Here is an 11637-nt window from a genome sequence, read left to right on the forward strand (position 1 = left end):
TCGATCAAGCTTGAAACTAGACTTCGTTGAAGCCATTGAAGGTTCTTGAAACCATTTGAAATATTCTTTCAGTCCCGTTGAGTTCGATCCTGATGGTTGAGTTGTAGAAGGTGTATACCATTTTAGTTCTGATGGAACAGTACTGTGGGTGCTGAAGGAATTGCTTCCGACAGGCATTACAGAAAATATTGAAAAACAGAAAACCAAGATGTTCTCGAAAACACCCTTGAGAGCATCGCTCTCGGCATAGGCTGCAACGTCCATGAGAATATCCACAGTTTCCTTGAATGAACATCTCATCAAGGGTCCTTTCTCTGTGTTACAGTGATGGCACCAATATTCTAAAATAACACACAGTAACGAAGTCTAAAAGTAGATTATCTTCGTGAAATTCATTCCCAGTCTTTTCAAGTACTTCATGTAAGCTTCAAGCTTTGCTCTTTCTTTGAGCATTCCTTTACTTTCAGCTCCAACCAATTCTTTTTCCTTCTTATCCTCATTGATCAATTTTCCCACATTATTAACATCCAGGGCTGAACCTGTCAATGATTTATTTCTATCTTCACCATCCTGCACACACTGATTTGACTTGGCTTTAACCACACTTGTCTTGAATTCTAACATAAAGTCCTCAACTGAGATAAATTCCACAGAAGATTTTTCTGGAGCACCCTCAACTGAATTAGTGTTGTCTTCCTTGAGTATAATTTCAAACTAATTCTCAAGTCTGTTATCAATGGGATGAATATTATCCAAGATACCTCATATCTCCACAAGACGAGCAATCGCAGGATGATCTCGGATAGAACGGCCTTCTGCTTTTAAAAGTGAGTAGAAAACAATGGATTGGCAATAGCGCAACAACAATAGCTGCTTCACCTCCAGATAGTGCCTTCTTTGGTTACATTTTTGTTACCTTTCACCTCCTGCTGTATAACCTGAACAATTTTTAGGTTATCAAGTCCATCCTTAAATTCTAATAGTAGTCCCATTAAATCTGGAGCATCACTCATTAAAAATTCCATTTGCTGCTCTTTGTTAACACATTAATATCCTTCTTGACTTCCTCAAATGCTACAATTTTACCCTCATCAACATCTTTGCCCAGTTCTATATATGAAGTTTTCTTTGATTTCCTCTTTTCAATCCCCCCATCACGTCGCTTCACAACCTCCTACAGGGTTTCCTCATGGGTATCTGAGTCGGCATTGCTTTCATCTTCCTCATCTTCATCTAGACCAAAGTCTTCAGGACGAAGTGATTTAAATTTTTTTCTTTGCAGTCTTAGTACCTCAACCTCTTCAACTGCCGGTAGCTCATCATCACTAGATTGGATCTCATAGTCAATATTATCAGCACTATAATATCGGTTTTTTCCTTTTCCCCATGCTGCTTTCCTTTCTTCCTCCTGTTCATCAGTTTCTTCTTCCATTAGTTGTGCAACCTCATTTAATTCTTCATCATCAAAATCATCTATATAAGGAATTGGAATGGGCCTTCCATTGGGTGCGCCCTTACTGCCCTTTTTTTCTCCTTGACTGAGTTTTCTTCAAGGGGATATTTTGCATTGTCGTGCTCTAGTAAGGACACCAGCTCTTTTTGGATCACTTCATCGACCTGCTCAATGAAATTTGTTGGTGCAAAAGAATCTTTATCATGACCACTTATAAAAATTTCACATTGCTTTTGTTCCTTCCCATCCTTTAAGGGAAAAGGCATGTCATTAATTTCATGTTCATCATATTTTTCAGCGTCTTCAACAGTCTTCTGGCTAGCAGGCTCACCTTTATCTTTAAGAACACCTATATTCTCATCATAATCTGGAATTGTCATAACAGTTGTCACGTATCCACTTTGATTTTCGGTTTCATTCATGTTATTGTCCACTGCCCTTGCTACCTCTGCTAACAGAGGTTTTGTTCTTTCTTTAGATATAATAACAACAACCTCATCATCATCATCTTCATTTGGATCATCATCTTGATCATTTCCTGCAACATCTTCATTTTCAATATTATAATCATCTAATGCTCCACCTTGTTTCTTTTTACCATCGCTATCATCTTCCTTATTATTGATTTCCTTTTGACATGCTTTAACTTCTGCATATGATTTTTCTAAATGCTGAAATGCTTCTTGAATTTTACTAAACTGTTCAATGCATTAAGGACGTGAATGTAATGGCACATTGTGTTGCGAACAATGTTCAAAGACCCGCATGATTATATTGTGCGCCATGGCTCTGATACCACTGAAACATAAAAATGATAGCTTGTAGAATTGAATGTAAAAATACACGAGGTATTTAATAATTATAATTTATTATATATAAAAATTGTAGAAGTGATATGAATGTTACAATGAGGCCCTAATTTTATACCTAAGTAGGCGACCTTTCATGATTAGGCATGTCTTTTAGACATTCCTTTTCACTTAACTTAATGACTATTTAACATAATCAATTTTTGATTATTTAATATTTACAGTTATTTATTTATTTAATTGTTATGAATTATATTCATAACAGTTTACCAATTTAAATAGGTGAGAGTTGAGTCGGTTGTAATTAGAATATTGCTAATTTCCAACATTATATTGACCATCATATAAAACAAAAACACATATTCATTTTCTATTGGTTTGTGGTAACGTTTTCATTGCAGTCATGATTAGCAATATAAAAAAATAATTATTTTCCATTTAACTTTGAACTACTGGTGTCACCATAATAAACTATTGCCAATAAATACACCTAATGCACTAACTTATATGCCATTGCCAAATTGCCAAGCCTTCAATTTTCCCGGCCCAACTACCTGCTAGATGGTGCCACATGGTGCCATTTCATTGGGCCACATGGCTCGATGCTATTGGGCCAATTGTTGACCACCAAGTTTGGCCGGGTGTCACTATATTTGGCGGTGCTGCCAAATTTAACTAAGACTATATCCTCTGCCAGTTTTAATGAAGGTATGCCAATTTTTTCTGTGAATTTGGCTAGCCTTCCAATCTGAGTGGTGACCAAATTTATCTAGAGCATCCCTAATTTTAGGTTCTTGTTCCTGGTTTTTTTAGGTATGTGTTATAGTCTTTCCACAACTAATAACGAGTTGTACGTTGTGCTGGATGTAGGGAGGGGCGGCAACCCCCTTGTTGGGGGGTTTGGAGGGGGGTGGTAGCCCCCTTGCATAGGGTTTGGGCCAATGGCCTAAGATTTTTTTTATTTTTATGTAGACCCAATAATAGTTGGGAGAACCCAATGACGAGGGGTAGACCCAAATATGGTAGGTACATGGTTTTATGCATAGTGTTTGCACATGGTTTTGGGCATGATGGTTTTCTTCACATCGTATTTTGTAGATCTCGTCAAGGGAATTACAATTATGTTCTAATATAGCGTTAGTGGATTGGGGTTTATGAATTCTTTGACATGTATATATATGTATTGTAGCATTGAAAGAAAATAGTGAAAAATCAATTTGGTAGTCCTAGTTTTGGGATCTAGGGGGAAATATTTGTGTATATTTGTTTTATGTTCTCACCAATATATATTTTTTTGTTTTAAGAATTAGTTTGTAGGTAATTTTTTTCCAGGGTTTAAACCTACATTTCATATCAGAGCCAAGTTTGGCATCAAAGGTACTCCTTTGTTGCTGAGGGATTTTTCTCGGGCCTATGTTAGACCATGTTATAGTGGGAGATTTGCGGGATCTATTCTCGTAGTGCAAGGAGATGGAAAATTGTGGAAAGATAGAGATCGAAAATTTAAATGGATAAAGTTTCGAGTTGTGGAAGCTCAACATGGAGGATCTATTTGTGGATAGAGATTAGTGGATCGTTGTAGATCCATGTATCACACCAACAAGAATGTCGACATAAAAATGGGTGAAGTTAGATCGGAAGGTGAAGAGAAAAATACAATTGTGTCTCTCATATTCAATATTGTTTAATGTATCAGGGGTAGCTACAACAAAGTTTTGTGGGATAAGTTAGGGACTTCATATAAATCTAAGTCTCTGGTGAAACCAGTGGAAAAATATGTATAACTTGAGGATGAAGGATGGAGATTTGGTGACAAAGCATCTGAATGCCTTTATTACTATGGTAAGCCAATTGTTATCTGTTGATATTAGAATTTCAGATAAAGATAATTGCATCAGTCTATTTTGTTCTCTACTAGACTCATGGGATAGTGTAGTTTTTTCTATAGGTAGGAATACAACTACCTTGAAGTTTGATGAAATAGTCTCATCCTTGTTCTCGGAGGACATGAGCTAAAAAAATATGGAGAGCCATATTCGAGGTGTCTTATCTATAAGAGGACGGTTCCAAAACATAAACAAAAATAAGTCCTCAAGTGGGAGATCTAAATATCCATGAAAACTTGTAAATCTGTGCTAGAAATGTGGAAAATAAGGGCACTAAAAAAAAGAATTGTAGATCTAAAACCCCTGAGAAAGGAAAGGGACCTTATGATGTTCCTTCTGCATAGGTGAAAACAAACTGAGATGAAGGTGGGGATGTGCAATTGACTTCTTCTTCAAGTACACATGTATATCATGAGGCGTGGTCGATTGACCAAGGCACATCCTTTCACTTCACTCCCCATAGAGAGTGGTTTTGCGACTGTGAGAAATACAATGGTGGTGATGTCTTTCTAGGGGATGATAGGAAGGCTAGAATCATAGGACGTGGAAAACTCAAGCTCAATATGCAAGTTGGAAGGATTAGAACACTTTTTGGTTTTCTGCATATTCCTACATTGGCCAGAAATATGATTTCTGCAAGAAAGATGGATGATGCAGGTGTAAAAATAGTATTTGAGAAAGATACCTACAATATGGTTCAGAGATCACTAGTATTGATGTGGGAAGTTCGAATTGGAACTCTGTACAAGATTCTAGGAAACATTGTTATTGAGACATTCAATAGTTTTGTGGTTCTTGAAAGTGGAACAAAAAATCTAGTGGTTTGTGGAGAGAAGACTATATTGTGGCATCTAAGAATTAGACATATTGGAGAGTAGGGCCTTCAAATATTACATGGTAACGGTATGGTAGACAATATGTCTATTCTCTTTTGATTTCAATTTCTATTAACATTATGTATATGGGAAGAAAAATTGGGTGAGTTTCCCCTCTAGTGCTAAGAGGGTGAAAGGGATATTAGAGCTTGTGCACAGTGATGTGTTTGGACCTATTTTTGTTCCATATATGGGTAAATCTATGTACTACATATCATTTATAGATGACTTGTCAAGGAATACATATTTCCTCAGGAAGAAAAATGAACTCTTTGAGAGGTTTAAATAATTTAAGGCTTTGGTGGTAAATCAGACAGAGAAGAAGATCAAGGTTTTAAGGACATATAATGGTGGAGAGTTCTACAAGAAATAATTTGAAGAGTGCTATAAGAAGTGTGGTATAGAACAACAAAAGACTACTCCATACACACCTCAACATAATGGATTTGTAGAAAGAATGAATGGGACGTTGGTGGAAAAGTCAAGAATAATGCTCAGTGGTGTGGAGTTAGGACAATAATTCTAGGCAGAGGCAGTGGATATTCGCAGTTAAATATTTAACAGATCATCTTCATCAAAATTGGAGGATAAGTCTCCACCGGAGTTATGGATTTGTAAGAAACCATCCAAAGGAGAAAAGAACCTAGTTGGATAGTAAATAAAAAATGTGCATATTTATTGGGTATTAGGATGGTTTAAAAGGTTATAATATTTGGAATCCATAAAAAATAAAGGTTGTGTACAACTAATATGTGGTGTTTAGAGAGGTGAATGATGTTATTAAACATTATTTCCTACTAAACGAACTTGAAAAGATAGAGTTTGAACTGAAGGAGGAACATTCGGGGAATTTTGAGGTCTAAAATGGGTCTCTTATGAAAAATGTATAACCAAAATAAACTCTCTAAGAACCAATATGATTACAAATGATGATGTCAACCATGGGGTATGATTCACCATTTTTGGAGTAAAAAAATAAAAAGCCTTTAAAAAATAATAATATAATAAAACTACTTTTTCAACTCATATTTTCAACTTATCTCCCTAAGATTTTACTCAAATTTTGAGCGAGAGTACTCGTTGGATGAAAAATTTAATTCCTCATCCAAGGAGTACCCATGTTGCATACTTTCGATGGACCCTGTTGGTGAGCTCCAGTATTGTAGCAATAATGCTAAAACTCCTGGGGCTTCCTTCTCCAATTTTATCAACCCGGTAGTTCGTAACAAACTTGGAAGCGACGGTGCTGTATGCACAAGTACTAGCTCTTGTCGCAGCTGTCACTTGGTCAGCTGGCACAAGTCCGCTAGGGCTCAAGCCAACTTCTATATGTTCTCAGAAGAAGCTTTTTAAATGATGAACGAAGGCTATCTCAAAGGAAATTAACCTACTTTGCAAGAATGAACTGAAAGCCAACCAAACATGGAAACCCTAGTAAACCCTAATCTGACTAGCTTAATCTCTATGATGCAATGGTGGGAATGCAACTTCTAGAAATGATGCCATTACTTCTAGTGAGATGAGATGCATGAATTTAAACTACTTCCATTGAAGAGAACACGTTTTTGTATTTTTGCTCAAGTGGGTGGAGTTATTATGATTGTGCTTCTTACTGGGTATTGACTGTGCAGGGGTAGTTCGAAGGGAAGGAAGGCTTCAGAACGGTTAGGAGGACTCTGAGAGGTTCCAGGGGATCCCTCACATCATTCCACAAAAGTCCACAACGTTCAGGTGCTCGGCAACCGTGTTTGCAGGCTTCTACAGGATGTCTGCAGGGGATCCTACAGGAAACTCGGGATTTCTACAGGATGTCTGCTAACTTCTATAGGATGTCCCACAGTCAGAGTTTTGGGTGATGGAGGAGTGAAGGAGCTATATGGATGGATAGGTAAGATGAAAGAGGAGCTTGAGATGGCCTATGGACAGAGAGATGAGATGGAGAGAGAGTGGATAGAGCTGGTTGGTCGATAGAAGGGTAAGGCAATGGAAGGCCGAAAAGATTGAGCAACGTGGACAGTAGAAGGGTTGGAAGGCAAATGAGCTGAACAGAGGATGAGTAGGTGTCTTAGGCACGGTTCAGAAGGATAAGAACACGATGAAGTGGTGCTGCGCAGTGTAAATGAAACAAATCACCCTTATCTTGCATGTAAACGAAAGTTCACCAACCTATTCTAACTGTTTTATTAGGAATCAAAGAACAACAATGTAAGTTGAAAGGAATTCGTGCATGATGCTGAACCCAAGAGTCATTACTCAAGATATAATCACATGGACAATTCTTCAATCGAAAACATTACATCAATACTTGCATGCATATGTTAAAACAATGTTTTTTTTTGCAGTTTGCACGGTCTACACTTCCGGTCCCCAAACAGAGGTGAAAGTGAGCATGCATTCAACCTTTTTGGACTCAATGTAACTTCAATCTCCCTAAGCTAATTCTGAACTACTGAAACAACTGCATTCATGAAACTAACCTACATAACAAAACCGAAACAATCAACTCAGCAAACTGTATTTTTCAAGTGCATGTAAAGGAAAGAAATGCAATGATAAAGAAAGAAGTAACAATACAAAGGAAAGGAGGTCTATTGCTCTCAGGTTGGGCCCTAACCTGAGAGCTATAGCTCCCCTAAGAACTCAGAATCGAATCCAAATCTGACTGCATTTATTAAAATATCATAATCATGAGTCTAACAACATGCCAAAATTGGCTTACAAAGAGCAAAAACAGAGCTACAGCTCGTAATCCAAAATCTATAACAAAAGTTCAAGAGTCTCATCGAAGGCTACAGCCTTAATATTTATACATGATGAGGGCCAAGCTAGCTTCCTCAATTATTGGAGCTTGGATGTCCAACTGAAAGTAAACTGCTGTTCCTGTAGAATTTGTTGGCTGCCTTCTAGCTCGGTGGTGATAGCTGTTGGAGCTCGGAGTTGGGGTGGAGATCACGAGGGAGGTCATTCAAGGCTGTGGACAACCTCCCTATAAACCCACAATGCCACCTTGGCTGTCTCCTTGTCTCCATTTGCGTGGTCTTTGCTCCATTTAATGCCAAAAAACCTGAAATCATCATGTATTAGCTACGTAGGCATAATGACTGCCCTTCTTCCTACAAATAACACGAATATACTAAGAAATGATGCATAAGTGATAAAAAATCAAGGGTTGAGCAAGGTAAGTAGGCCAAATGAGCCGAAATTGTTACCAAAATTTGGGGCTCATCATCACCCCCCAGCTAAAATATTTGCTCATCCTTGAGCAATTTTTCTCCAGCTCCTTGTCCTTGGTCGAGAACTAGGCTCCGGAATACGCTCTTTCTTTCCTACTCTTGGTGGCTCTGCCTGTTTTGCCCTTGGTGGTGATGAGGGTGCCGCTCCTTCCCTCTTCTCTGTTTCCTTGACCTTGAGCCGGGCTTTTGAAGCCGATTGGTCTAACCTTCCCTTCCAAGTAGTTGTTTTTGGGCTCCCCCTCTCGTAGGTGACCGATATCTTCGAGGGGGACCTGTCACTGGGTGAAGTAGGGGCATCCCCTGTAGTGATTTGGCTGCTGGATGTAGGCTCTGGCTTGCCCGTCTTTATTCTCATACTTCTTCGAGCTTCAAAGTATAGAGGGGTCTCCCTCTTTCTCTTCTCCTTGGGTTTCACTTTTTCGGGGCTTCCTGTAGAAGACCCTGTTTTAGTCACTTTCGGGCTTCCTGTAGAAGCCGGTTTCGGCTTTCCTGTAGAAGCCTGTTTCGGCTTTCCTGTAGAAGCCTGTTTCGGCTTTCCTGTAGAAACAGGTGTCGCCGCCTTGGTTTGCTTTGCTGCATGAGTTTTGCTTTTTGACTTGGTTGCGGTCACTGTCGAGGCACTCTTGCTGATGTGGACCTTCTCAGCCTTGTCCACTCTGCCTTGCAACCTTTTCTCTCTTTCTATTAAGATGGGTGTGTCATCTTTCTCCTTGTCATCCTTTTTCTCTTGTTTCTTTTCTTGCTTTTTCTTCTGCTTTGTGGTCGGGGTCTTTTGGCCTTTTTCTTTCTTTACTGCGGCCACTGACTCTTTCTCCTCACTGCTAGAAGAACTGAGCTCTTCGGTTAGCATCTTTATATCCCCATCCTTTGTCAAATTTCTGAAGTCTTCCCATGAGAGAGGAACCTTGTATGTGTGGAGCGCATCCTCCACAAGGAGTTTGATCAGTCCATGGTGGGCTACCTGGTCTGGTATGCCTTCTTTCAGCTTGGTTGCACACTCAATCAGAGACTGTAGTAGAAAGTAAGGGAGACTGAGTTTGTTTTCTACAGGTAGCTCCATCTGGTGTCGTAATTCATTGAGTAACCGAAAGTGGTACCCGTATACAATGCTAAAATGGCCTTCGCAGGTGATGTACTTCATAATTTGCAGGCTCACTTCATTCCATGGTGGCAGTAAACTGGTTCTACGAACCCCATTTTTGTCTTCTGAGAATTCCTCCTCTGGTGGAAAGAATTCTTTCTTAGCTTGTTGGCTCAATTTCCTTTCCTCTTTATCCCATGGTAATCCCATTGGGAGCTCCGTAACTCGGCTGATGAATTGTGGGGTGAGTTTGAGGCTCAGACCCCTGAAGGTAACGGTGGACAACGTTTTATATTTCGGCCTCAGAGCTTGCAAAAACTCTTCAGCCACTTCGTCATCATATCCCTGCAATTTGTCACAGAAGGATATCCATTGTGCTCGTGTGAAGAGCTCCACCACCTCAGGATTTTCTCTTAGCTTCGCTGAATCAGTGGGCTCCCTTCTGATGAACCCACCTGGCATGGTGAAAAACTGCTGTGTTAGCTGGAGGTGGCAAATGGGAAAGAAATTCTGTCTACTGGGACAGAGCGTAGGATTACGCCTCTTTCATGCACATAATTCACAAAGCTTACCCCCTGCAAACCTTTAACACAGCTAATTACACTGACATCCTGTAGGACGACAGTTCATGCACGGCAGACAACAATTGCAACAATTTTCTTCGACCAGACTGTAGACGACGATTCTGCCACCTTCAAAAACCAATTGCGTGGAGAGTTCAGGCTTACCTTTTTAATCCGCCACCTTTTGACGTGAGGAACCCGACTTCCTGTAGAAACAACTTTCCTGTAGGAGCAGCTTTCCTGTAGGAGCAGCGCGCGATTTCCGAGGGATACTGCAGTGGGTCTGCGCTCTTGCTGTTGCTTCACAGGTGTTCTGATGGCCAAAGACTCGGAGTATCGAACTGCAGAGGGATCTGGATTATCACTCGAGTCGCAAACGGTGAATGATAAATGCATGAGGTTGATAATCTAGCCGATTAGATTTGAATCGGCGGAATCCGTGGCGCGGTGGTGAGCTGTCCCTACCGGACCGTTGGGCGACGTCACACCATCATTCTTCTGCAACTTTACTTACTACCGCATCATTCCCGCAGATCTGCCGCCGCCATTCTCGTTAGAACTCGTTTCTCCCCGAGTGGACAGTTCTCACGTGTCCACTGCCCGTTTTTTCCACGACCACCATTCACACTTCCGGCTCGACCAGCTGACTGGTCGACGTGGCCAATCGATTGACCATACAACCGCTCAACCCATCCATTTCACACTTTGCAAATATTTTCAAAGTAAAATTCATGCAATTTGTCGGAAGAAAGGGTCGAGACACTTACCTGTGCGGCCGCAACACGATTGTTCAGGATTTTGGACGACGATGAGTGGATTTATTTGCTGCTGGTGGATTTGCACAGGCCCGGAGGTTCACATTCATAGGCTGCTGACGATGGATTGGATGCTTCAGCTGCATGCGCTCGCGTTTTCCTTGTATATGGTGTGCACTCTAGCGGGCTCAACTGTTACGGGACTCCTGCAGGATGTCCTGTAACAGTTTCTTCCTCCTCGGGTGCATGCTGCACGACGAAGGCAATGGTCCCACGATCACGCTCACAGAGCTCATGGATGGCTGAGATGGATATGGTATGACATCTCAGCGTTTTTTTTATTTCAAAAATTGCTTTTCTCTTGATAACTCACTGATCTGCTTTGATGGTGCAGGTAACTTCGTTGCATGGCGACAGGGATGGTAGAAAGAGGTGACAACAATGTATAAGGGTGACAACAGTGGCTTGCATGCGTCCAAACCGATCCTTGGTCGTTAGATCTCCTCATAAAATGAATTCTAGGCCGTCCCGAACTTCTACAGGAAGTTTCCTGTAGAAATACAGAACTTCTTGTAGAAAAGTTGCGTTTCCTATAGAAAAGTCTGCACCTTCCTGTAGAAAGTCTGCACCTTCCTGTAGAAAGTCTGCATCTTCCTGTAGAAAGTCTACCATGATGAAATTGTGCACATACCTTGGAGGAAATGAGTATTGTTGGAGGAGGTGCTGGTGAGGTCTCCTGGCAGCATGATAAGGATCTTTGGCTTTGCATTAAGAGTCCTCCTCACCTTCATAGAACACCTGCAACTTGCATGCATTTTCACATTATGAACTTGCTGTCCCTATCTTTTTGCTTATTGTTTTTTTTTCTTTTTCTTTTTTTTTCTCTTTTTTTTTGAAAGATACACGGGCGCCTCAATGAGGTTTTCACCCTTGCCATCTGCCTTAAGCGCCTCAGAGAGGTTTTCACTCAAGGATCATTTCA

The 11637-nt window shown here is 40.4% G+C and overlaps 1 pseudogene; it reads right to left on the reverse strand.

The window, feature by feature from the left end:
- Positions 1–366: 366 nt before the first annotated feature.
- LOC149146708 (protein THALLO-like) lies at positions 367–1432 on the reverse strand (annotated as a pseudogene).
- Positions 1433–11637: the final 10205 nt, after the last annotated feature.

This window comes from Pinus tabuliformis, chromosome X (genome assembly GCF_031772625.1).
Source record: "Pinus tabuliformis cultivar Carrire ecotype Pingquan chromosome X, CPIR1, whole genome shotgun sequence".
Taxonomy (NCBI): Eukaryota; Viridiplantae; Streptophyta; class Pinopsida; order Pinales; family Pinaceae; genus Pinus; species Pinus tabuliformis.